This window comes from Cupressus sempervirens, chromosome 7 (assembly GCF_028749045.1).
Source record: "Cupressus sempervirens isolate cs-2001-9-10 chromosome 7, ASM2874904v1, whole genome shotgun sequence".
Lineage (NCBI taxonomy): Eukaryota > Viridiplantae > Streptophyta > Pinopsida > Cupressales > Cupressaceae > Cupressus > Cupressus sempervirens.
This window is the reverse complement of record NC_143124.1, coordinates 898,185,157-898,211,866: the sequence shown is the minus strand read 5'-3', so window position 1 is coordinate 898,211,866 and position 26,710 is coordinate 898,185,157.

Genomic DNA, 26,710 nt, shown 5'->3' with positions numbered 1-26,710 from the left:
GTAGAGTTTCTTGAATTTATCGATACAATGCTAAATGGAATTCAAAAAAATTGCATTTCAATTCTCCATTAGGGACATAATTGTATTTTATTCCTTAATTTTTGATCCAATAATGAGGGTTTTAGCTCAGGCCATGTGAGAGCTTTTGAAATCTAAACATAAAATTGTGAACATTTGAGCTAGAAACAACATCGAATCTTCTATAAGTCTTTCTCCTCTAAAGACCCAATATGCGAAGCCATTATGATCATGAGTAGACTCACTCTCCTCAGAAAAATTCAATCAAAACTATTCATACCAAACTAAGTATGCAAAAAATTTTGGTAATACAAATGGGAAATATATATTTCTAAGAGGGGGGGTGAATCAGAAGTACTAAACTCTAACCAATAAAACTTTCAATATTTAAAACAATGCATGCTTAAACATATTGAAATAACATATAAAGTAAATGCATCCACATAAATACTTGACACCAAATATGATTACTCAGAAAACCCTCCAATGAGAAGGTAGAATCGAGGTGGGGATGACACCCACAATTCTTCACTACTGCAGCAATAAAGTTCAACTATTAAGGTTACATGATTTGACCATTCTCATGATCTACCTTATACCTACCTTGTTAAAGGCTTACAAAGGATTGTTAGATCCTACCCTATTAAATGATTTTAACACCCTTTTAAAACTGTGTGTGGTTAAACGACTTTAGAACACTCACTTGGAATGTCACCTTGTTAAAGGATTTCACTATGACTATTAAATCAATCTTGATATAAGGATTTCATCCTATTGATATAGTTGTTAGAAAGTATAGTAGACTATTTGATCCGATACACTTATAATCTTGTATTGCTGATTTCAGATCCTAATTTAGTCCTTCTTGATCCTTCTAATCTGATATGAAATTGTTGTAACCTTAATCCTCTGTTCTACTAACTGATTTTGCAATTTTGTCCTTCTTCTAAGTCACCTTGAATGTGTGCTAATCAAATCACCCCTTTCACTGCCTTCAAATCTTTGCTAGCATCACCTCCTCACTTGCATTCTTTCTCACACATACTAAATTATGGGGCTTCATCTCCCTTTAAAAGACTTTGGTGGCTTAGGGTTACGTATGAATCTACGATTGAGATTCATCCAATTTTCTCACTTAATTCCTTCCATTTTTTTAATTGGTTTCATGTTGATTGCATAGGGAATCCAAATAGATTTGATCTTATCTTCAAAGCTTCAAGATCTATTCATATGTCAACTCAGAAATGGTTTACATAGTTGTTTGTGCCATCACAAAAAAATAGGCCAATTCTATGTTACTCAACACTTTCTTAATACTAATGCTCAGCACATAATATAATTTTCTCCGGCTTGGCACTTGAACTTTCTCAAGATCTATTATTCACTTGGCACTTGAACTTGCTTGACTCTATATATTTGCTTGACACTTACTATTTTCTTGGCTCTCATTGCAACTCAACATCTATACATATTATACTTGGCATATGTTACTAGCTCAGCATGAACTTAGTAAATTTCTTAAGTGTATTGACACTCAATTGTCAAAACCAATCTGAGATCAACAATCTCACCCTTTGACATGAGTGGCAAAAACATTTAACTATACATGATGAATCTAATCTCCTTGAGTATAATGTACATCCAATTTGACATATATACAAAACTTCAAAATTTGTTCAAAAATTTTGTAAAGAACTATAGACCTCAAAATTTTATAACACCCCCTGAGTTAATGTGTCTTTTATATAGCCAAAATCTCTCTAAGTAAATTTGCCTCTTCTATAACTCTTTGTCTTCATTCTGATACTCTTAATCTGATGTGTTCGATTATGCCCTATTTTGTGTTGTTTTATCTCCTCATTTCTTCTCTTTGTTTATTTTGTAACTCCCCCCTTCACATGTCTCCCCCTTGCATATATCTCCCCCTTTAATATTTTATCTCCCTCTTTTTTGAATCTAATGTCAAAGGGCTTATATAATAAGTATGTATTTATCCAAGAAGTTCTTGTTAACTTCCACAACAATTTTGAGAGTAGCATCCCAGTTGTCTATTGCAACATCTAGTGATTTGATTTGGATGGTTGGCTTAGCTGCAAGGTGAACTAAGCTATCAAGTGTTGAAAGATTAGGATTTTTCTTAAGTACTATTTCAGTATAGGCTAGTTCTTTCTATAGGATTTCCATGTGTCGGGTCAAGGAGGCTTGAATTTGAACTAAGTTAGCTCTAGAATTAGCCTCTTCTACTGTTAGTACAACTAGTTCCTTCTATCTGTGAAGCGTGGAATGAAAGTGCTTCTCACTTTGAGCCGAGTTTTGTGGTAACTACATAGTAGATACTATGAAGTTTCTCTCCAAACTCATAATCCTATGGCGCATTTCTTGTGTGAAGAGTGTGAGGTCACACAATTTTGTGTACAATGAGAATATATTCTCAAGTACCTTCTTCACCTTTTCCATCTTAGTAGCCAATTCCACTTGTGATAGTGTTATTCCACTAGATATTTTCTCATTAACTTTGCCTTGAAATTTCCATTCAAACCATTCCATAAGTTTTGCATTAGTCTCTTGGTCTTCATTGGTCATCTATTCAACAATTTTTGACACTTGTTCCAATATTGACTTGGTTTGATCAAGTGCTTGCAAGCTGAATGCATCTAGAAAGACGTCTTTTATCTCAATTAGTGCTTGCCTTTGCTTATACTCTTTTCTGATTATCTCTTGGTTCTTTTTTCTTTCCAATGTCTCTTGCATCTCATTTATCTAGTCAATGTTCATGGTTGCATAATCATACTTAGGTATGAAAATTTCTTCATCCAATGTTGGGTCTCCATAGTGAAGTACCCTTGCAACCTTTGTGGAGCTCAAGCCTAGTGCTAAATTTTGGAGTGGCATTGTTTCAGTGCTTGGTTTCTAAATGACTTTTGTAGGAGTTCTAGTAGTTGGTAATTTTACCAATGTTTGAATTTCTTCCTGCTCCTTTTCCTTTGGAATTTCCTTCTCCTCTTGTGATCCTCCATGATCAATTAAAATTACCTATGGTACACCTTGAGTTTGTGCTGTAGGAATACATACTTTTGTTTGTCCTATTTTTTCCTTTGTTGGCTCCATTGCAGTCTTGGTCTATTGCTTAGTCATGACAACCTTGATTGTAGTATCAAGCTTAGCTGTTGTTTCTTTTGATGCTTGCTCTTGAGGTTATCCATTAGTAGCTATAAGGATGGTAGAGGATGTTTCTTGTGTAGCCACCTTGTCCCTAGTTAGGTCAGCTACTACTTTCGACAACTTATCTATACTGACTAATACTAGATTATCACACAACTTTGCTTGTAAAGTTGATTGGTCAAGGATCTTCTTTAGATCCTCTATAGTGAGTGGGTTGATTATTCTAAACTGAGCTATCAAGAACATCCTTCACTTTGATTGTTTCTACAAGTGTGTTGTGTCATGTGGAGGGATTAGTGGTGGAAATTGTGTGTCTTGCACACTAATCTATTTGCTACTCCTCGGTAGTTGCCATATCATCATTTTTCTATGTTCCCTCCTTCACTATGTTATCTACCTTTTCTTTTTAAAACTCTCCTTTTTCATTTTATTCCTCTTCTCCATTATTTCTTCCCTCAAAGGGATCTTCTTCTCCTTCCTTAACAATAGTTAGCCCATAAATCAACTTCCACATTTGAGTGGACTTTTTGACAACATCTTCAATCTTTTTTTGAAGAATGTTGAAGGCCTTGTACTTAGGTGCAAATTTGCTACCATGATTTTATTTTCTTTTGTTATTTGGCCTTTTCATAATTCTAGCATCACATGTGCCAATGCAGACTCTCTTATCTCCTTCTCCATGTTTAGACAATAATGCCATTTATTTTCAACAATAGAATATAAATCCTTAGGCATAGTAGTGTCAAATTCAAGTGGAGTATTCTTGAATTTTGCCATCATGGCTTACACTAACTCCTCAATCTTATTATGATCTTGTCTACTTAATTTATTGAATTCAATGCCTTTTAAACTAGTTAAGTCTGCATTATCCTTAATACTATCACAAATGTTATCAATATTAGACTTGGGTGCATGACTTACCACTCTAAACTGGTTTTTGTCATCTGACTCAGTCCTCTCTTCATAAGATTTAGGTTGTGCAACATATTTTCTCCTTATTTTCTTTTGTATTGGACCTAGTTTCTCAGTGGCCTTATTCTTCTCTTTTGTTTTCTCTTTTTCCTTATAAGTTGTGGCCCTTGTATTTACTCTTGTGGCTGCATAGTAGGTTTGGCAAGGCTAGGTTTTGCAATTTTCTTACCCTTGGGCTAAGCTGTAGGTTGTTTCTGAGCCTTTCTCTTCTTTGGCTCTTGTATTGTTGGTGCTTCCTCATCTTGTTTCTCCTCTGCACTTTCTTCCTCATCTTCACCCATTCCTTGTGTTAGGGAAAGAGGTTCTTAACCCTATTCTTCTTCTTCTTCTTCTTCTTCTTCATCTTCATTGTCACCTTGAGTTCCCTCACCAAATTTTGCTTTCAGCTTTTTCACCAATTTATCTTTCTTCTTTAGAGTTGAGGCAGTTTTCTACTCCATTTCTAACTTGGACTTTGCAACATCATAGTTTCAAAAGTGTTTTTGTGTCTTGTCTACTTCCACTACAAGTAATGCAGTGATCAATGTTGATGCTTCATCTACATTAATCTCATACCCCAATGGCCTTAGCCATCTTACTCTAAGTACTATAGCCTAGATAAATGTGTAATCAATGTCAACCAAGAAACATATGTCATTGTGATACTTTTCCACCAGGGAATCTAGGATTCTCAATCTTTGTTTCATAGATTGTTTGAAATTCTCAAAGTATCTAGTCATTACAAACTCAAAATTGTCTCCCATTTTCTCAATGTACTCATTAATTTGTACTACCATAGACCTATTGGTCTTCCAACCTACCTTACCAAAAGAAGGAAACTCATTCTAAACATAAAAGAATATGCATATCAATATGAAACCAAATTTTCATTGAGCACTTTTTGATCTCCTTATTGGTCCTAAATTCTCATTGATTTTTTGTAGTTGTAGCTTTGCAATATCATAATGTTGGAATTTACAAGTGGGAAGATTTACTTCTGAGAGGGGGGGTGAATCAAAAGTAACAAACTTTAACCTCTAAAACTTTAAATTAGAATCATCACATGCATGTAACATATCGAATTAACATGAAAGTAAAGGCATGCATGAAAATAGAAAACATAATATTTGATCACCCAGAAACCCTTTAAAATGAGAAGGTAAAATTGGGGTGGGGATGACACCCACAACTTATCACTGCAACAATATGTAACTTGTCAAGGTTACAAAGTTTGACCATCATCAATGGTCTGCCCTATGAGAGGCCAACCCTATTAAAGGCTCTAACACCCTATTAATGGTGACATATCTAAATGATTTACAAACATTCACTCAGAATGTCACCCTATTAGAGGATTTACAATATGGTTGTTAAACCAACCTATCATCATAGGATTTTCATTCTCCTAATACAATGGCTAGAAATTATAGTAGAATGTGTTGACCTGACAACTTACAATATTCAAATTTTGATTTTAGATCCTTGTTCTATCCAATCTGATCTGATCCTTCTTGATCTAATATGACTCTATTTGTAGTGTTAATCCTCTATTCCATTCAACTTGATTTTGCAATGTTGTTCTTCCTCTAAGTCTTAACACCCTTTTAGACTTCGCTAGCATTCTCTCCTTGCATTCTCATACCATGCATACTTACTAAATTGTGGGGTTTTGACCTCCTTAAAAAGGTTTCAAGACTTAGGATTAGGTATGAATCTACAATTGATATTCATCCATCTTTCCCACTTAAATTATTGCATTTTTCTGATTGGTTGCATGTTGATTGCATAGGGAATGAAAAACATTTGATCTTATCTTTAAGATCCTTCAAGATTCATCTAAATCAGCTCAAAAATGGTTTACATCTAAGTTTGTGAGAGCATAAACTCTTATGCTGATTCTGTGTTACTCGACACTTACTAATTGTTGATGCTTGGCACATATAGGGATTTTATCTTGCTTGGCATCTAAAGGAATTTTTTCTTGCTCGGTTTCTAAAGGAATTTTTTCTTGCTTAGATCCTATAGTTTACTCGACACATATACTAGCTTAGCATCAATTGTTACTTGTCACTTGAAACTTTCTTGGCACTATATATCTACTTGGCATGCGAATAACTTAGCTCTTTTTGAATTTCTTGCTCGGCACATACTGTAGCTTTGCATCTATATTATACTCGGCCTCAACTTAGAAATTTCTTAAGTGTGTTGACACTCAATTATCAAAACTAATCTAAGACCAAAAATCTCCCCCTTTGACATGAGTGTCAAAAACACTTAACTAAACATTATGAATTTGACCTCTATGAGTATAATATACATCTTTTTTTAGGATATGTACAAAATTTCAAAAACTTGTTCAAAATTTTGTAGAAGACTATATACCTCAAAACTTGTAACTCCCCCTGAGTTGATGTGCCATTTTTGTATCCAAAACTCCTTATGTTGGATTTGTCTCATGCTGATTATTTTGACACCCTTTATCTCTACCTTGTCATTCCTTCTCTTGTCTGCCCTATTCTATATGCTCTATTTTTTCTCCCCCTTTTTCACATCTTCCCTTGTAGTTTTTGCAACCTTTTGGCTTTATCTCCTTATCTATCCCTTAGTTTTATCTTCTCAAAACTCAAAATTTTATTATCTTCCTCAATTTATTAACCCCCCCATGGATATCTCCCCCTTTGGGTCTCCTAATTTATTATCTCTACCTTTTTGACACTTATGTCAAAGGGTTCTATGCATTAATTGAATACTTAGACAAAAAGGATTTTTTAACCTCCATTATGATCTTCAAAGTAGCATCCCAATTGTCTAATGCAATTTCTAGTGCTTTAAGTTGGATGGTTGTCTCTGCTACAAGGTGTACTAGGCCTTCCAATGTAGAAAGATTGGGATCTTTCTTCAAGACATTCTCTACATAGGCTAGTTCCTTCTGCAAAACTTCCTTGTGTGGGGTAATGGCAATTGAAGATGAATCAATTTGGCCTTTATGTTAACCTCATCTACTATTAGCATAGCTAGTTCCTTTTAAGTGTGAAGCATAATAGAAAAATTCTTCTCACTTTAAGCTAGATCCTTGGGTAGCTACATGCTTGATATTTTTAGGTTCATCTCAAAGCTCATTATCCTTTGGCTGGTCTATTGTATGAAAATTGATGGATCACACTATTTGGAGTACAATGAGAATATGTTCTCAAGTACTGCTTTTACCTTTTCAACCTTCTTTGCTAACTCCACCTAAGATAGTGCTATCTCACTTGATATTCATTCATTTACTTTCATTTGGAACTTCTTTTTAGACCATTCTAGCAATTTTGCATTTGTGTTTAGGTCTTCATTTTGTACTTGGTCCACTATACTAGCTAGTTGCTCCACTATGGGCTTAGTTTCATTAGGTACTTGCAAGCTGAATGCATCTAAAAAGATGTCTCTAATTTCAATCAAAGCTTGCCTTTGTTTATACTCATTTTTGAGTATCTCTTTCTTTTTCTTCCTCTCAAGTGCCTCTAGCACTTCTTTTACCTGATCTATGTTCATATTTTCATAGTCATATTTTGGAATGACTATGTCCTCATCTAGTGCATTGTCTCCATATTGAAGTACCCTAACAACTCTTGTAGAGCTCAAGCTTGTTTCTGAAACTTGAAGTAGTATAGCTTTAGTGCTCGGCTTCTAAGGCATTGTAGGACTCCCTATTGTAGGACCAATGTTTGTATTGACTCTTGTTCTTTCTCCTTAGCGGTCTCCTCCTCTTCTGTCCTACCTTGATCAATTATTATGATCTGAGGTAGTGCACCTTGTCCTTGTGCTATAGGAACAGAGGTATCCTTCTATCTTGTTTGATCTTTTACTTGTTCCTTGGCAGTTTTTGTGTCTAGTATTATGGAATCAACCCTAGCTGGTTTGTCTTATGTAGCTTTCTCTTGGGGTTGTCCACTTGTAGCTATTTGGATATGTGAAGGTGGTTCTTTTGGATTCACCTTCTCCTTTGTGATGTCAACTACAACTTTCTACAGTTCTTCCACACTCACAAAAACTAGATTGGTACATTGCTATGATTGTAAAGTAGTCTTTTGAAGGATCTTTCTAAGATCCTCTATAGTCAGTGGGTTTATGTTCTAACCAGAGGTATCAGGAACATCTTGTAGTATCAATGAATCTATAGGTGTGGGAGTCACATGTGGAGGGCTTGGTGGTGGTAGTTGTGTCTTTCACACTTTGTTCCTATTGTTGCTCCTTAGCAATTGCCACATCAACCATTTGTGGTTCCTTCTCCACTATAACATTTTCCTTTTCTTTTTCTCCTTCTTCTTCCTTATCATTTTCCTCTTCTTCTTCATCATTGTTTCTTCTCTCAAAGGGACCTTCTTGTCCTTCCTTTATATTTGTGAGGCCATAGATTACTTTCCACATTAGAGTAGACTTCTTCACAACATCCTCAATTTTATTTTGCAATATGCTAAAGGCTCTATATTTGGGTTCAAATATTCTTCCATGCTTCTTATTTTCCTTACTTATTGGCCCTTTTGTAAGTTCAAGCATAACATGAGCCACTGTTGATTCTCTTATTTCCTTCTCCATATTCAAGTAATAATGTCATTTATTCTCTATTATTGAATATAACTCCTTAGGCATTGTATTGTCAACTTCAAGTGGAGTATTCTTGAACTTGGCCATCATAGTGTACACTGATTATTCCACTATGTTTTGTTCTTCTCTAGTAAACTTGTTAAAATCAATACTTTTCAACCCAGACAAGTCTGCATTATCTCTTATATTGTCACATATATTCTCTAGATTAGACTTAGTGGTGTGAGTTACCATTCTGAATTGTCCATTATCATCAGACTTTGTCCTCTCCTCATCTAATTCAGGAGGTGCCACATACTTTCTTCTTTTATTCTTCTCTGCTAGTCCTCCCTACTCTATGGCTTTCTTCTTTTCTTGTTCCTTGGACACCTTTGTTGCAGCTCTTGTGTTTTCCCTTGTGGTGGGTTTTTCTAGGATAGGTTTAGCTATTTTCTTTGCTCTAGGCTAAGTAACAGGTTGTTTCTATGCTTTCCTCTTCTTAGGCTCTACCTTAGGTACTTCCTCTTCTTCCTCAACACTTTTTTTTTCTTCATCATCTTCAACCATGCCTTGGGTTAGTGCTAGTGGCTCCTGGCCTTGCTCTTCTTCTTCTTCTTCTTCTTCTTCATCTTCATCTTCTTCTTCCTCTACTTCTACAACCCCTTCTCCAAATTTGGCCTTAAGCTTCTTCACTAATTTGTCCTTTTTCTTCAATGTTGAAGCATTTTTCAATTCCATATCCACTTTCGATCTTACAACATCATAGGCGCCAAAGAGTTTGGCACTTTTATCTACTTCCTCTGCAAGTAGTGTTCTTATTTCTGTAGATGCTTCATCAAAATTTATCTCATAACTAAGTCACCTAAACCATCTTACCCTTGGTAGGGTTGCTTAGATGTAGGTGTAATCAATATCAACAAGAAAATGTATATCATGTATGTGCTACTCAACTAATGAAATAGGTATCCTTAGCCTCTATTTCATAGACTTCTTAAAGTCTTCAAAGTAGCTGGTCATAATAGTTTCAAAATTTTCCCACATCTGTTCTATATATTCATTCACCTAGACTACTATAGACCTATTTTTCTTCCAACTTACCTTCCCAAAAGAAGGAAATTCATTTTGTGCATAGAAGAATAAACATATCAAAATTACTCCAAATTTACATTGAGCACCCTTGGTCCTTCTTATGGCTCCCAAATTTTCCATAAACTGTTGTAGTTGCAATTTAGCTAGATCATAAGTATGATCATTTTTGACAAGTTTGTAACTAGCATCCACTACAATACAGGGAACATTGTTGAGTTGGCTTGATTGGTAAAATTTGTGAGATATGACTCTAACTGCAAATTCAACAAGATGATCCTTAATGGTATCAATGTTCATGCCTCTCTTATTCCATTTTTCCCTGGTGTTCTTCTCAATTGCTTCTTTGGAATCACTCCTTAAGGTTTTAGGTCGTTCTAGGGTTGGATACCCTATTACCCTATGAATAATCCTTTTTGATATTTTAACTGGCCCATCTTCTAACCACAAACATCCATCATGTATCCTACTCAGCAAAATTCTTACCCATTGTGTTTAGAATACTGTAGGGAAATCTAGGGCACGGGTTAAGCCCTTCTTTTCAACAATTTGGAACTCTTCTTTCAAGACCCCATTTTTACAAAATTTATTGTATGCCTACCTAATTTTTATGTCTCCAATAGCACCTATTTTGCAGTTGTAACATCTCCTAACATCTTGCACCATTATTACTTTAGGAGGAATAATAGATAGGGCTCTGGTAGGGTCAATTTTTGTAACGAAATAATGGATAGGGTTGCGACAAGGTCATTTCGAGAATAGGTCAAAAATTAGGCTATTTGACTTCATTTGATACTAACTAGACTTCAAATGGCTCTTTTTCGTGGGATTTTCTAGAGCTAGAGGCCATTTTTGCAGTCTAGGGTTTCAATACAAAGAAATTCTGAAGCTACATAGCTCGACACAAGTAAAATACCTTGAATCATCGAAACTGTGTTGAATCTATGTTGAAATCTTCTCAAATGCTTCAATCTCTTCTTTTAAGTCATTTTTGTGCTCTCTTTTCTCTTGCTCTATGTTTGCAATGATGAAAAATGATTGAAAATGCAACCATATACCCTTCATTTCATAGCATTTAATGCTTAGTGCTTGTACAGCTGTCCACTCTAATTCTTAAGAATTTTTGCTTTATTGGACTTCCATTAATTTTCAATTACTCGACATACACTATAAACTCTGTTGCAACTAATCACTCAGCATCTATTGACTTTGGTAGACAACTCAACACACACTAGGATTTTACTCAACATCTAAGAACAACTTTTCTTACTTAACAGCACTTGTGAAATCTTGAAGGTTTAACTTTGCATCTCTATTCATGTTGATCTATCCTTTTTAGTACTTACTTGTCTTGGAACTAATGTATGATAAAGCATTGTATATCAATTCCACACACCTTGTTTTTCTTAGTTGGATGAAGTGTGACCACTTGACCTTTTAGGTGAAGTGATCCCTCCATTGGATGTGTTGCCTCCATCTTTCTTCTTCCATGTTTTATTCATTTCTCCTCTAATGTGTTCAACATCAACTTTTCCTTTTCCATTGTTGAACTCTGAGTTGGGTGCCTTTGACCTTGTTGGATAATTCTTGCTGATGTGACCAATCTTCAAACAAATAAATCATGTAGTTTGGCTCAACCATCTGCTATAGCTTCTACTAAAATGTGTTCTTATGCAATTTTCAAGGATGTGTCTATACTCTTGACAGTAGTGACAGTTTTGCCTAGTGTTGTAGTCCCAATTGTAATAATGTCCATGATTATTTGACCTTGATGGTTGGTTAGGTGTCCACAAAGGCTATGATCTACACTCAAAAGCTCTATGCCTATACTTCTTGCAATTGTAGCAGTGACCTTCAAATCTTAGTGAAATGATGGTTCTAGTCCTGTAGTCATGTGCCTAATGACCTTGCTTATTGCACTTGTGACAATGACCCATGTTTTAAGGCTTGTCATGCTGATTTGCATTCTTGCTCCTGCACACATTAGAGGTATGTCTCTTTTTACCACAAAAATGACAAGTGGGTTCAGTGTTCTTACCTTTTTCACTTCTTTCTTCTATAGTCTTTAATGACTCTCCTTTTTCAGTACTGGTGTATCCTAGTCCTGTAGTATCATTACTAGATCTTGGTGATTTTAGAAGTTGTTCAAAGTACTTGATGGCTTCATTAGGTTTCTTGAATCTCTCTACAATTTCCTTTTCTCTTCTCAAGTCATTTTGTAGTTGTTCATGTTTCATCTTCAGTGTGGAGATCTCAATGTCCTTAACGTTCAGCTCATGATGGGCATTCATCATTTGAATTAAGGTGTCTAACTGCATGTTGGAAATTCTTGCAAGCTCAATTGACTTTTCTTCCAATCTATTGGCAAGGTTTATCTTTTCTTCTTCTATCATAGCTTTATCTTCAATAGCTCTCTTCTTCTATTTAGTCACTTCACAAAGCATTATGGCTTGTGATTCTTGTTCAATCATGAGAGTTATGATCTCTTCTACTTGAGCTCTATTCTTTTCCATTAGATCTACTATTGCTACATCGAACTCCTTAGAATATCCAATTGCAAACACTTTTGAGGTGTCAATCTCCTTGTACTATGTATCATTCTTAGCTATGGCAATCTCTCTTCTTCTCTTTAGGGATTTCCTTAGTTCATCCCTAGCTTCTTCCAAAGAATGTAGAATGAGATGTATCTCAATCTCTTGGATTTCTATGATCTTCCCAAGTTTGTAGACTTTCATTGTTGGATCTTTTCTTCAAGCTGTAAGGCTTCTTTTTGTAAGAACTTGGCTCTAATACCAATTGTTGGAATTTACAAGTGGGAAGATTTACTTTTGAGAAGGGGGGTGAATCAAAAGTAACAAACTTTAACCTCTAAAACTTTAACTGAAATCATCACATGCATGTAAAATATCTAATTAATATGAAAGTAAAGGCATGCATGAAAATAGAAAACACAATATTTGATCACCCAGGAACCCTTCAAAATGAGAAGGTGAAACTAGGGTGGGGATGACACCCACAACTTATCACTGCAGCAATATGTAACTTGTCAAGGTTACAAAGTTTAACCAGCATCGATGGTGTGCCCTGTAAGAGGCATGCCCTATTAAAGGCTCTAACACCCTATTAATGGTGACCTATCTCTAGGATTTACAAACATTCACTTGGAATGTCACCCTGTTAAAGGATTTACAATATGGCTATTAAACCAACTTATCATCATAGCATTTTCATTCTCCTAATACAGTGGCTAGAAAGTATAGTAGAATGTGTTGACCTAACAACTTACAATCTTCAATTGTGGATTTTAGATCCTTGTTCTATCTAATCTGATCTGATCCTTCTTGATCTGATATGAATTTGTTCATAGTGTTGATGCTCTATTCCAATCAACTTGATTTTGCAATGTTGTTCTTCCTCTAAGTCTTCACACCCTTTTATACTTCACTAGAATTCCCTCCTTGCATTCTTGTACCATGCATACTTACTAAATTGTGGGGTTTCAACCTCCTTAAAAAGGTCTCGAGACTTATGGTTAGGTATGAATCTATGATTGAGATTCATCCATCTTTCTCGCTTAAATAATTCCATTTTTATGATTGGTTGCATGTTGATTGCATAGGGAATGAAAAATATTTGATATTATCTTTAAGATCATTTGAGATTCATCTTGAGTTGGCTCAAAACTGGTTTACATCTGAGTTTGTGAGAGCACAAACTCTTATGTTGATTCTGTGTTACATGGCACTTACTGATTGTTGATGCTCAGAACATATAGGAATTATGTCTTGCTCAACTTCTAAAGGAATTTTTTCTTGATCAGCTTCTAAAGGAATTTTTTCTTGCTTGGCTCCTACAGTTTACTTGGCACATATACTGGCTTGGCATCAATTGTTACTCAACATTGTTTATTTGCTCGGCATCTAAATAACTCAGCACCTATTGAATTTCTAGCTCAGCACATACTATAGCTTGGCATCTGTATTATACTTGGCATCAACTTAGAAATTTCTTAAGTGTGTTGACACTCAATTGTCAAAACCACTCTAAGACCAACACATAAGTATGATCTTTATTCACAATTTTGTACCTTACATCAACTGCGATTCATGGAACACTATTTAGTCAACTTGACTAATAGAATTTGTGAGGTATGACCCTCATAGTAAATCCTAGAAGTGGATCTTTGATGGTGTCAATAGTCATTCCCCTCTTATTCCACTTTTCCCATGTATTCTTCTCAATGGCTTCTTTATAATCACTCCTTATGGTTTTGGACCGTTCTAGGGTTGGGAATCATGTAACCCTATGCACAATCCTTTTTGACAATTTAATAGGTCTACCTTCTAGCCATAAGCATCCATCATGGGTTCTACTCAAAATAATTCTTATCCATCAAGTCTTAAAGATAGTGTGGAAATCTACGGCACGAGTTAAGCCCTTCCTCTCAATGATTTGGAATTCTTCCTTCAATATTCCATTCTCACATAATTTTTCATATGCCTATCAAATTTCTATTTTTCCAATTGCTTCAACCTTGAAATTATAGCATTTCCTTACATCTTTGACCATTACAACCTTAGGTGGAATGATTGAAAATGCCCCTATTGGATTGTTCTTATATTAGGAATAGGCCTAAAATATGGTTGCTTGACCTCATTACTAACCAACTTAACTTCAAAAGGTTCTTTATCCTTAGGATTTCTAGACCTAGAGGCCATTTTGCAAGCTAGGGTTTCAAAAGATATTAAATTTCATAAATGTGTAACTCGGCTCATGAGGAATACCTTTTAAATCAATGAAATGATGCTTGATCTCTATTGAAATCCATGTAAATACTTCAATTTCTAGTTGCCAATCACTTATTTTCTCTACACACTCTTGCTCTGTGTTAGTAATGATGAATAATGAGGGAAAAATTTCCTTATACCTTTTCAAAACATAGTATTTAATGCTTGGTACATGTACAGCTATAAACTCTACTTCCACACAATTTCTACTTTACTCAGCTTCCATTGATTTTCTATCACTCGGCATCCACTAGAGTTACCCTTACTCGACTTTCATAGGAATTTCCTTTTACTTAGAAACCACTATTGACTTGGCTTCAACTGGCTTTGGCTGACAACTCGGCACACACTAAAATTTACTCAACAATTGAAGTGAACTTTTCACACTCAGCACTAAGATGAAAACTTTAAAGTTTGACATTGGATTTTCCTTATTAACTTGAATATTTATTCATGTTATTTTATCCTTTTTAGGTATAACTTATCTTGGAACTAATGTATGGTAAAACATTTAAATATCAGTCCACATACCTTCTTGTTTGCTTAGTTTGATGAAGTGTGATCACTTAACCCTTCAAGTCAAGTGATCCCTTCATTTGATGTGTTGCATCCATCTTTCTTCTTCAATGTCTTATTCATCTCTCCTCTAATGTGCTCAACATCTACCTTGCCTTTTCCCTTATTTGACTTTGAGTTAGGTGCCTTTGTCCTTGTTGGGCAATGCTTTCTGATATGACCAATCTTCAAATAACTAAAGCATATAGTTTGGCTCAACCATCTATTGTAGCTTCCACTAAAATGTGTTTTTATGCAATTCTTAGGGATGTGCCCATACTCTTGAAAATAATGACAACTATGTCTTGTATTGTAAACCCAATTGTAGGAATTTTCATGGCTTCTTCCCTTGTATGATGACCATGTGGACCTGGATCTACATTCAAAGGCTTTGTGTCCAAACTTCTGACAATTGTAGCAGCATCTTTCAAATCTTGGTGCATGCATGGCTCTGCATTCATGTGCTTGATGACCTTGTTTATTGTACTTGTAACAATGTGTCATGCTCTTTGGCTTGGCATTCTGACTAGCATTCTTTCTCCTGCAAACGTTAGCTATATTTTCATTCTTTCCACAATAATGACAAGTGGGTTTAGAGTTCTTACCTTTATTATTTCTCTCCTCAACAGCTTTGGATGTTTCTCCTTTTTTAGTGCATGTGTAGCCCAATCTTGATGTGTCTTTACTGGATCTAGGGTATTTAAGTAGTTGTTCAAAGTACCTAATGGCTTCATTTGGTTTGTTGAGACATTCAGCAAACTCCTTCCCTCTTTTCAAGCCATTCTGTAGTTGCCCATTCTATAACTTCAATGTAGTTATCTCAATGTCTTTGAAATTCAACTCATGATGGGCATTCATCATTTGGCTTAGGTTGTCCAATTGCATGTTTGAGATCCTAGACAGCTTTGTTGACTTTTCTTCCAATATATGTGCCAAGATTCTTTTATCTTCTTCAATCATGGTTGTGTCCTCTATATCCTTTTTCTTTTGTTCAGTCACCTCACATAGCAATATAGCTTGTGATTCTTGCTCCAACTTGAGATTTCTTATTTCCTCAGGTTGTGCTATATTCTTGTCCATTAGGTCTACAATTGATGCATCAAATTCACAAGAGTTACCATCTGCAAATAAATTTTTGGTCTCAATCTCCTTGTATTGTGTGTCATTTTTTTCTATAGCAATCTCTTTCCTTCTCTTTAGCAAACTACTTGAGGCATCTCTAGCTTCATTCAGTTGTTGCAGTAAGAGATGTATCTCAATCTCTTGATTTTCAATAGTCTTTCCCAACTTGTAAACCTCCATCTCAAGATATTTTCTTCAAGCTATAAGGGTTCTCCTAATGAGAACTCAACTTTGATACCAATTTTTGGAAATATAAATGGGAAATATATACTTCTGAGAGGGGGGTGAATCAGAAGTACTAAACTCTAACTAATAAAACTTTCAATATTTAAAACAATGCATGCATAAACATATTGAAATAACATGTAAAGTAAATGCATCCACATAAACACTTAACACTAGATATGATTACCCAAAAACCCTCCAATGAGAAGGTAAAACTGGGGTGGGGATGACACCCACAATTCTTCACTACTGCAACAATAAAGTTCACCTATTAAGGTTGCATGATTTGACCATTCTTATTATCTACCCTATGAAAGGCCTACCCTATTAAAGGCTTACAAAGGATTGTTAGATCCTACCCTATTAAAGGATTTTAACACCCTATTAAAAGTGTGTCTGTTTAAAAGACTTTAGAACACTCACTTGGAATGTCACCCTATTAAAGGATTTCACTATGACTGTTAAATCAACCTTGATACAAGGACTTCATCATGTTGATATAGTTGTTAGAAAGTAAAGTATAATGTTTGATTTGATACACTTACAATCTAATATTTATAATTTTAGATCCTAATTCAGTCCTTCTTGATCCTTTTGATCTGATATGAAATTGTTGTAACCTCAATCCTCTATTCTACTAACTGATTCTACAATTTTGTCCTTCTTCTAAGTCACCTTGAATGTGTGCTAATCAATTCACCCCTTTCACTACCTTCAAATCTTCACTAGCATCACCTCCTCACATGCATTCTTTCTCACACATACTAAATTATAAGGCTTCATCTCCCTTTAAAAAGAATTTTGTGGTTTAAGGTTCGGTATGAATCTATGATTGAGATTCATCCAATTTTCTTGATCAATTCCTTCCATTTTTTTGATCGGTTGCATGTTGATTGCATAGGGAATCCAAATAGATTTGATCTTATCTTCAAAGCTTTGAGATCTATCCATATGTTAGCTCAAAAATGGTTTACATAGTTGTTTGTGCCATCACAAACAACTAGGCCAATTTTGTGTTACTTAGCACTTCCTTAATATTGATGCTCGGCACATACTATAATTTTGTCTAGCTTGGCACTTGAACTTTCTCAACATTTATTGTTAACTCAACACTTGAACTTCCTTAGCTCTATCTATTTTCTCAATACTCACTATTTTCTCGACACTTATTGCAACACAAAATCTATACATATTATACTTGGCATATGTTACTAGCTTGGTATGAACTTAGTAAATTTCTTAAGTGTGTTGACACTCAATTGTCAAAACCAATCTGAGATCAATAGAAATCTATGCTTACAAATTATGTTATCTCTTGGTGATTTAGTAAAGATCAAATATAGTTTTCCAAGGTGATAAAATTGCATATGAAGATGTATGTATGTATGTATAAATCTATGTGTATATGTATGTATGTATCTCTGAATCTCTACATTTCATTGTTGTGCCCTTGTGATCTCTACATCTCATGGTTGTGCCCTTGTGACCTTTGTATATGTATGTATGTAAATATATACATATGTATATATCTAGATATATATATGTATATATAAATACATACACATACATATGTGTGTGTCTATGTATGTATGTATATAAACAAAGAGATCTATGTATAAATGCATATATACATAGACACACACATGTATGTGTATGTATATATACATATACATATACATAAAAATAAGCTTCTATATATATAAATACATATATAGACACACATATGTATGTATGTATATATACACATACATATACATAAAGAGAAGCTTCTCTAATCACCTAATTTGGGAAATATAAAGAGATACATATTTAGAAGGAAAATATAAGAACATTTACATAGGTAACTCTTCTCCCCTTGAAGAAAATCACAGAGCAAAGGCACAGTGATCACAAGTGCAAGACATGGCAACAAAATTGTAGAGAAAGGGTGTTAGAATATATAGTCGACTGATATAACTAAGAGGGGGGTTGAATTAGTTATCCAACTATCATCACAAGCATTAATCTTAAACAAACTTAACCATGTGATTAATATAAACTGAAACAACAGCAAGATACTCATACACAATTAACACTAGATATGTTAACTAGGGAAACCCTTGATCAAAGGGAAAACCCTGATGGGGATGGTACCCACAAGATGATGTACTAATATAAATATTCCTTGTTAGAGGATAGACCCTGTTAGGAGTCTATTACAAAATTCAATACATATGAGTCCCTATTAGGATACTTTGAATCCTTGTTTGGAGATTCCAACCTTGTTAGGAGTTGTGCCAACCCTGTTAGAAGTTGTGGAAGACAATTGGACCCACTGCCCAAATAGCTTCAAGGTTAATATCAAAGAACCCACTATCCAAATGATCTATTATTATTCCTTGTAGAATAATAGAACTAAAATTTACTTCCTTCCTCTGTCTCTGTCCTATCAATCAAACTTCTTCTCCTTCAAATCTTGTAACCAAATCTCATACTGCACATCTAATGATCCCTTGGATCACTTACATGCATTCAGCAAGCATTTTGCTCCTTGCACTATGCACTAATACTTCACATTCGATTTGATCTTGTTGATCCAAGTTTCATTAAAGATAAATAAAACATCTTTCCTTTGTACCATATCTTCATAATAACTCCTTAAGTCAGCCTTGAGGCTTTTTTCAATTAATAAAAATAAGATAATTAATTAATACAAAACTTTTCATGTGTGAAACCACATCTTGCGCACATGGTGGAATCACCACATAATCGTCCTCTATCACTGCTATATGTGCATCACCTTCATTACATCTCAGATGAAAGATAGTGATAGATCATTAGAGCTTTGTTTTCTAATGATTTATTTCTGCAATGCTTCTAGTAAAACAAGTGTAACTTCTGTACAACAACAAATCAAACTTAATCCTTTAAACTACATCATCAAGACAACCTCAAGAAAATGTCCTCCATTGTACATCATCTTAAACTTCCTTAGCTCCTATGCATACTAAGATTACTAACTACTACTTTTCCAGTCTTAACAAAATTAATGCTATGTTGACATCAATGACAAATACAATCATGAATGTAGTTGTAAGACTAGAAAAATGGATTAAAATGCATAACATACTATGAGAAAATCACAAAACTCAATAATCATACATTAGCACCCACTAGTCTACCATGAAAGCCAAACTAAACAGAAGAAAGCAAACATTATCAAAAGCTCCCTTTTCCGTTTGTAGCTCCCATGTCCTTCTTTCTTCTCCAAATGATTGTAGCTCCAATTTGCCTATAGTGCACACAAGATTGAAGCAAAAGCCTATGATAGGGATAAAGCGATGGGAATACTTGAAGTGTGATTTTATTGTGAGAGTGAGAATGAAAAATGAAAATTAGTAGAGACTCAAAAACTCAAAGATTCAAGGACTCAAGACTTAAGCATTCTAGATCCGAAAATGAGAGGAAGGGTGTCCATTTTATAATTTTCATGTAGGGTGAGAGCATTGGATTTGTCACCCACAAACATGAAATGTTGCAAGAGATTCCTATGACGCATATGACAGAATATGCCAAATGTAAGATTCTATGACACATGAGAGTCAAATTTGGCTAAATGTGGAAGAGAATCTATGACGCATCATAAGATTCCTCAACCCACTTAAAGCCAAGAATCTATGACGAATAAGCCAAATAGGGACATGCATAAGAGGTATTAATAATTCCTATGACGCATATGACAGAATATGCTAAAAGTAAGATTCTATGACACACGAGAGTCAAATTTGGAAGAGAATCTATGACACATCATAAGATTCCTCAACCCACTTAAAGCCAAGAATCTATGACGAATAAGCCAAATAGGGACATGCATAAGAGATAAGAATATTTAATTATGACAAATCTTAGCCAAGTGTCAAGGAGAATCCACGAGGTGTCACATCCAAGTGTCATGATGATGAAATATATTATGGAATATTTGAATTAAAAATCCTTTTATTCCACAAAATAAGAATTAGTAGAAAATGGAATTAATGATGGAAAATAGAACTTAGGAAATTGTAAATTTCCATGGTTTGCAGATAATGAATCAATTAATTAATTAAATTAATTAATTGAGGATGATAATCAGGAAGAATAATTAGTGAGAATAATAGAATTAAATTATGGGTTATTTAATCCTATAGAGAAAATTAGTAGATGATTGGCCAAATTGATTAAATGAATGCGACCGTATCTTTTGATGAAAATGTGACAATGATGGATATCGAATAAGATGATGAAAAGGTAGACCAAATCCATGGTCACATTAATTCATAGATTGAAATTGATAACATGCCAAGGACACATGACATGAATTAATTGATATGTAAGATTTAACCGACATTGTAAATGCTACAAGATTGAAATTGATTGATAAGGTATGATCATAATAACACTGACAGACACTGTCAATATTATTAAAATGGTTGATGATGCCATGATCTAACATTGAAAGACTCAACAACATCAAAGATTTAATGACATGAATGATATTTTGACCTAGTACTGAGAGCCATGACAGTACTAAGGTCAGATTGGTAAGATTGATAAGTTGATAGGTTTCGAAGACATTGAAAGCCACAAAAATGCCTAGGAGCGGATAAATGATGATTGATTTAGGATGTTTGATATGTTTTGGGTTGATTAGGACCGATTTTGAGTGATTTTGAGTTGATTTGGGTGATTCTGAGTTTATTTGATATGATTACGAGTTGATTTGATATGGTTCTGAGTTGATATGAAATTGATGTGAAAGGGGATACAAATGACAAAATATGGTCAATCTAGCCAAAAGATCGAAGTTAGTAGAATGATAAAATGGGACAAATTAGTATGAAGAAGTGATGAGGTCATAGATGCGAACCATTTTTTAGCGTCTACATTTTGCCCCTCTTTGATACAATGTGATTTAGAGTGTTGTAACAAAGAATAACTGATGAGAAAGCCACAACATGCCCCAGTAGGGATGATATATATGGGTGCCCCCTTGAAAAATTGACTAAGATAAGCATATGATAAGTGAATTTATCGACAACAAGAAGACAAAACCATAGCAACTGATAGAATGAAAATCAGAGCTAAAATGTGAAAGTTATGAGGCCTAGAGTGTAGACCTGAAACTGTGCGTGCATGCCCAAAATGATGGAAATCATCAAAAATGGTCGTATTTGGTCAAATATTATGAGAAAAATGTTAGACTAAGGTTGAACTAGGTGGAAAGCCATAGAAAGTTGATTGACAGCATAGGATGATGCAAGAATGCATGAATGCAAGATGAAGATGATTTGGTGAATCAGAAGACATGATCATGTTGATGGAGAATGAGATGACAAAGAAAGATGAGATGAGGAGATGTTAGTATGATGGAAAGACTTTTTCTTTAAGAAAGTGCACTATATGTCAAATGGAGCTTTATTTTGATATGGCAAATTTAATGCAATGCATCATGGCATAAAGGGCCAGAGCGCAAATGCAAGCCATTTGCGTAAACAAGCACGATGCAAATAGAGAATGACCTTGTCCTTCCTGAGGCATATGTACATGCCCTAGACTCTCAAAAGGTACATTGTAACAAATAGAAATAGAAAAATATGACCATGAACCAACCTGGCCACTCTCATAGATCAATTTATATCATCGAGTAGCATAGGGACATGATCAAAGAAAAAACAAAGCAAAAATAAATCACTCACTAAATAGCATGAGCCAACAGCTATCCTTGTCCATTATTACTTTCTTTTTAGTGTGTTAGGTGTGTAGATAGTGTTCGACATGTTGATAATGTGATAGTTCTGGCTGTAGATTCAGTTGATAAGTTCATAGTGACTGGTAGGATTGATTGTTGGTTCATGTTGCTCAGATATTGTAATTGTCTTGAAAGTGTAGTGCTTTGAGTTTCAATCTACAAAGTGCAAGTGTGAATGCAAAAGGGATGGTTATCCACAGTGAATATGTACAAGGTTTGTTGCAAATTTTTGATGAGTTTCATCATTTTTAGGGTTTTTGAGGATATTTGATGTTTTTAAATGACTAGTTTCTTCAAGACATTTTATGATTTTTAGGGTTTATTTCAGGACATTTTGTGATTTTTAGTGATTTTTTTAGGATCGTATTTGAATGTTTAGGATTTTTTTAGGAAATTATGTGATTTTTAGTGATTTTCTCAGGACATATTTGAATTTTTAAGAATTTTTTTTAGGACATTATGTGATTTTTAGTGATTTTTTCAGGATTGTATTTGAATGTTTAGGATTTTTTCATGACATTATGTGATTTTTAGTGATTTTCTCAGGACATTTTATGATTTTTAGGTATTTTTTCAGGATCGTATAAGCATAAACAAGTGTTAGCTCCAATCCATTATGCAATAGGTCTAATGGATAAAAAGAACTTAGGGATATGCCCCCAGTTCAAATTCAAACTCATGCACCATGTACGTAATATGCCCCCAGACAAGACACAAACTATGTACAAAGGCCAATGGCAGAGTGTGTGTGCAGACTGGTGATGCTTAGGCAAGGTAACAAAGGACACTAACCAGTTCATGAGCCATGATAAGGGACCAAGGATGTCTTGCAATATGAAGGATATGATCAAGGAATGACAGAGGGGGAAAAGACCAGATGGAATCCTGATAGATGGAGGAGCAATAACTGATTACACATGGTGCCTATTTGCCAGGTTTTCACCATGGTACTTTCCCAAAGAACCTGTTTGCCAGGTTTTCACTTTTGGACGAAATTTTTCTCTTGACACAAATTTTCATGCCAAGATGCCTGTTTGCCAGGTTTTTATCAAGGCATCCATTTTTTTATGACTTTTTTCAATTTTTTCTTTTCTTTTTTCATGACTTTTTACTATTTTTTTGATATTTTTTCAGGACTTTTTTCAATTTTTTTGATATTTTTTCAGGACTTTTAGATGAAATCAAGAATGTTACTGAAAAATGTTGAGAAGATATCTGTTATTGGTGCTGCTAGCTGATGAGTTCTGGATCCATGACTAACCATAATTACACAAGATTTGTTCCAAGTCTGTAGCTAAAATCAAACCACTAGAAAGGCCTTGAGAGATACCATCGTGTACCGTATGTAAGACAATGTCTATCTCTTGCAAATCAAGGCATTTGAGGATAATTGGGTCAATAGATGTATCATGTGGGATGTCACTGATGATGACATATTCAAAGGCTTGTTGGATAAAGGATTGATTTTGGTTTTTGGACAAAGTAGGTAGCTGGATTTGGGGATAAACAAAGGGATATAAGGGAGGGTTGGGAGGGTTAAGACCAATGACCTTCCGCATGAATGTTGATTGAGAGAGCTCCAAAAGACTTTGTGGCATGTTGAACATTGGAACACCGATATTCATGGCATCATATTTTTCATTTTGTATCCGTGGGAGCTGCTTAACTTTTGAATTTTTATGGTCTAATAGTGCCTTTCAATTTTCACCAAGAGACCTATGCTTGTTATTTCTTTCTCTTTTTGCTTTGTAACTAGAAGGTGGAGTAGGCTCCCCAAAATATGCCAATATGTTCTCTTTAGGAGAAATTTCTTCTTTATGATCTTCATTCATAATGCCATCAAATTCTATTATAAGAGTGTCATCATTGTCGAATTGATCAAAAATTGGTGGTCCACAATGGTCCCAATCCAAAGCTTCAGGATAACTTGAGGAGATGTCATCATTAGTGTTGAATGGGCTTTGGTTGAAGGTAGATATATGGGTAACTAATTCAATTGGGTCATTGGGGTTATGCTCAAAGGCTATGGGATTGTTGGTTTCAAGTGAGATATCCTTAGATGCCTTTTTATCATTCGAAACATCCATAGTCTTACATGTAGGTACCGTGGTACTAGGAGGACCTATTTGTAATGGTTTAAATCCAAGCCCCAAACTAGGAGGTTGTCCTTCTATAGTGATAGGTTCAATGATTCCTTGTTTTTGAGATCCAAGACCACTATAGCCTTGTTTTTGCATGATGGTAAACCCAAGTCCATACTTGCTAGGAGATATCAAAGTGGGTTCGTGTTCTGCTTTTTCTTTCTTAATACATACAGATGTATTATGATTGATAGAAGTATCATTCTTTGTATTGATGGGAGAAAGTGGTGACTCCCTAATGTGAGAGACTTGAGACATAAAGTATTCTCCACACCCATTGTCTTCAATCTTCATCTTTTCCTTGGCTTTATTGAGCAGTATATCAGCATCCACATACTTAGAGGAATTTGTGGGTTGTGCTTCATTGTTTGTTGGGATTTGGTATGCAGTAGCATCTCTTAGATTAGCACAAAATTGGAAAGGATCTGGATCACAAGGGATGGTAACCTCTATGTTGTGATAGGAAAACTTCATACATTGATGATATGTAGAAGGGACTACTTTCATAGCATGAAGCCAAGGGCGTCCCAGTATCATGTTGTAGTTCATTTCTATATCTAGGACATGGAACAATGTATCTTTAGTAGCTGGACCAACTGTGACAGGTAATGTGATGATGCCCCTAGAGAAGCATTCACCATCATCATAAGCTTTTATTGTGATTCTTCGAGAGGGATCCACATCATCTTTAGAATAACTCAGATTGTTGACAACCTTAAGAGTATAGATGTTCAATCCTGCTCCTCCATCTATTAAGACACGTCTAACTTTGGCATTATGGATGAAGACTTTGAGATAAAGGGGATCATTATGGTTAGGATTTCCTTAGGAATATCTCGGGGTGAAAAAGTGATAAGTTGTGATGCAGATAGGTTCCCAACCATGGCTTGGAACTGGGCAACATCAATGTTATCTAGGACAACTGACTCTTTAAGGGCTTGATCCAAGATCTTCTGATGTTGGGGAGATGCATGCAATAGGTCCAAAATGGATATTTGTGCAAGGGTTTTTCCAAGTTGTTCAACAAGGCTATAATTAGATGAAGTAGGAGTAGTAGGTCTACTTGGGGGTGCAGGTCTAGTAGAAGTAGTAGGTCTAGATGGGGCTCCAGGTAGGGTGATCTTGCTATGACGTGTAGTGACAACACAAAGATGGTCTTCAGCCTTCAATGTGAATGTGAATATACGGAAGTCGGACTCATTAAAGCAATTGATGGTGTAGTCATAGCCGATGTGTGTGTAATTCACATTACCTTGTGAGTTTGAGTTTGAACTTGAGGGTTTCTCTTTGTCATGATTACCCAAAGGATCTTTGAAAATAGTATGATCAGAGTTGGATGCTAACAGTGATGGATCAACTGTGATAACACCATCATCAATAAGGTCTTGTATTGCATGTTTCAGTTGGAAGCATGATGAAGACTTGTGTCCTTTGGTGCGATGGTAATCACAATACTTTTTTTCATCCCACCAATCTGCTTTAGTTAATGGTTCATCTTTGATTGGGGGTAGTTGCAGGAAGTTATTATCAGTAACTATTGCAATGCAATCTCAAGTGGTATTCCCAATGGTGTGAATTTCATGTCTTTGGTTCTAGGATGTCTTTTGTCTTGTGTGGAAGTCTCAGTTTTATGTTGTTGAGGTGTTGTTTGATTAGGAGTTTGTGAATTTGTAGGGTTTGCACCTTTCAAAGTTAGTTGAGGTTGTGTTGTGCTAATCGTGCAGGCGTCTATAATGCCATCATTAGTCACATTCTTGTTTTTGGAGAAAAAGTTTACCTTGTCATTAGATGAGTTGGTGTTTTTGTTTTCTTTGTTTATCTTGAGGACTCCCTTACGGATAAGAGCATCTTCAATACTAGCCCCTTTTTTCATTAGTTTAGAAATGGTGCTTGGACTCTTGATTTTGAGTTCATACATTAAGTCTGGGACTAAGTTTTCAATGCACAAGTGTACTTGTTGTTCTTCAGGGATGTCTAATGAGCATTGACTAACTAAGCTTCTCCAACGCAGTAAGAATGTGATGAATGATTCTCCTGTCTTTTGTTTAGTTGAGCACAAATCAGAAAGTGTCACCTCATTTGTGATGTTAAAGGAAAAGTGGGAGATAAATTTATCTTCTAGCTTTGACCAAGATTTGATATTACCAGGAAGTTTGGAGTACCATTCAAGTGCAGGCCCACCTAGAGAATGAGGGAACAATCTCATCAGGTATGTGGGCTCATCACTAAGTTCGGTACATGAAGCACAAAATTCTCGGATGTGATCAATAGGGTTTCCTTTTCCTCAATATTTTTCAAACCTTGGAACCTCAACGTTTTTTGGGAATGGA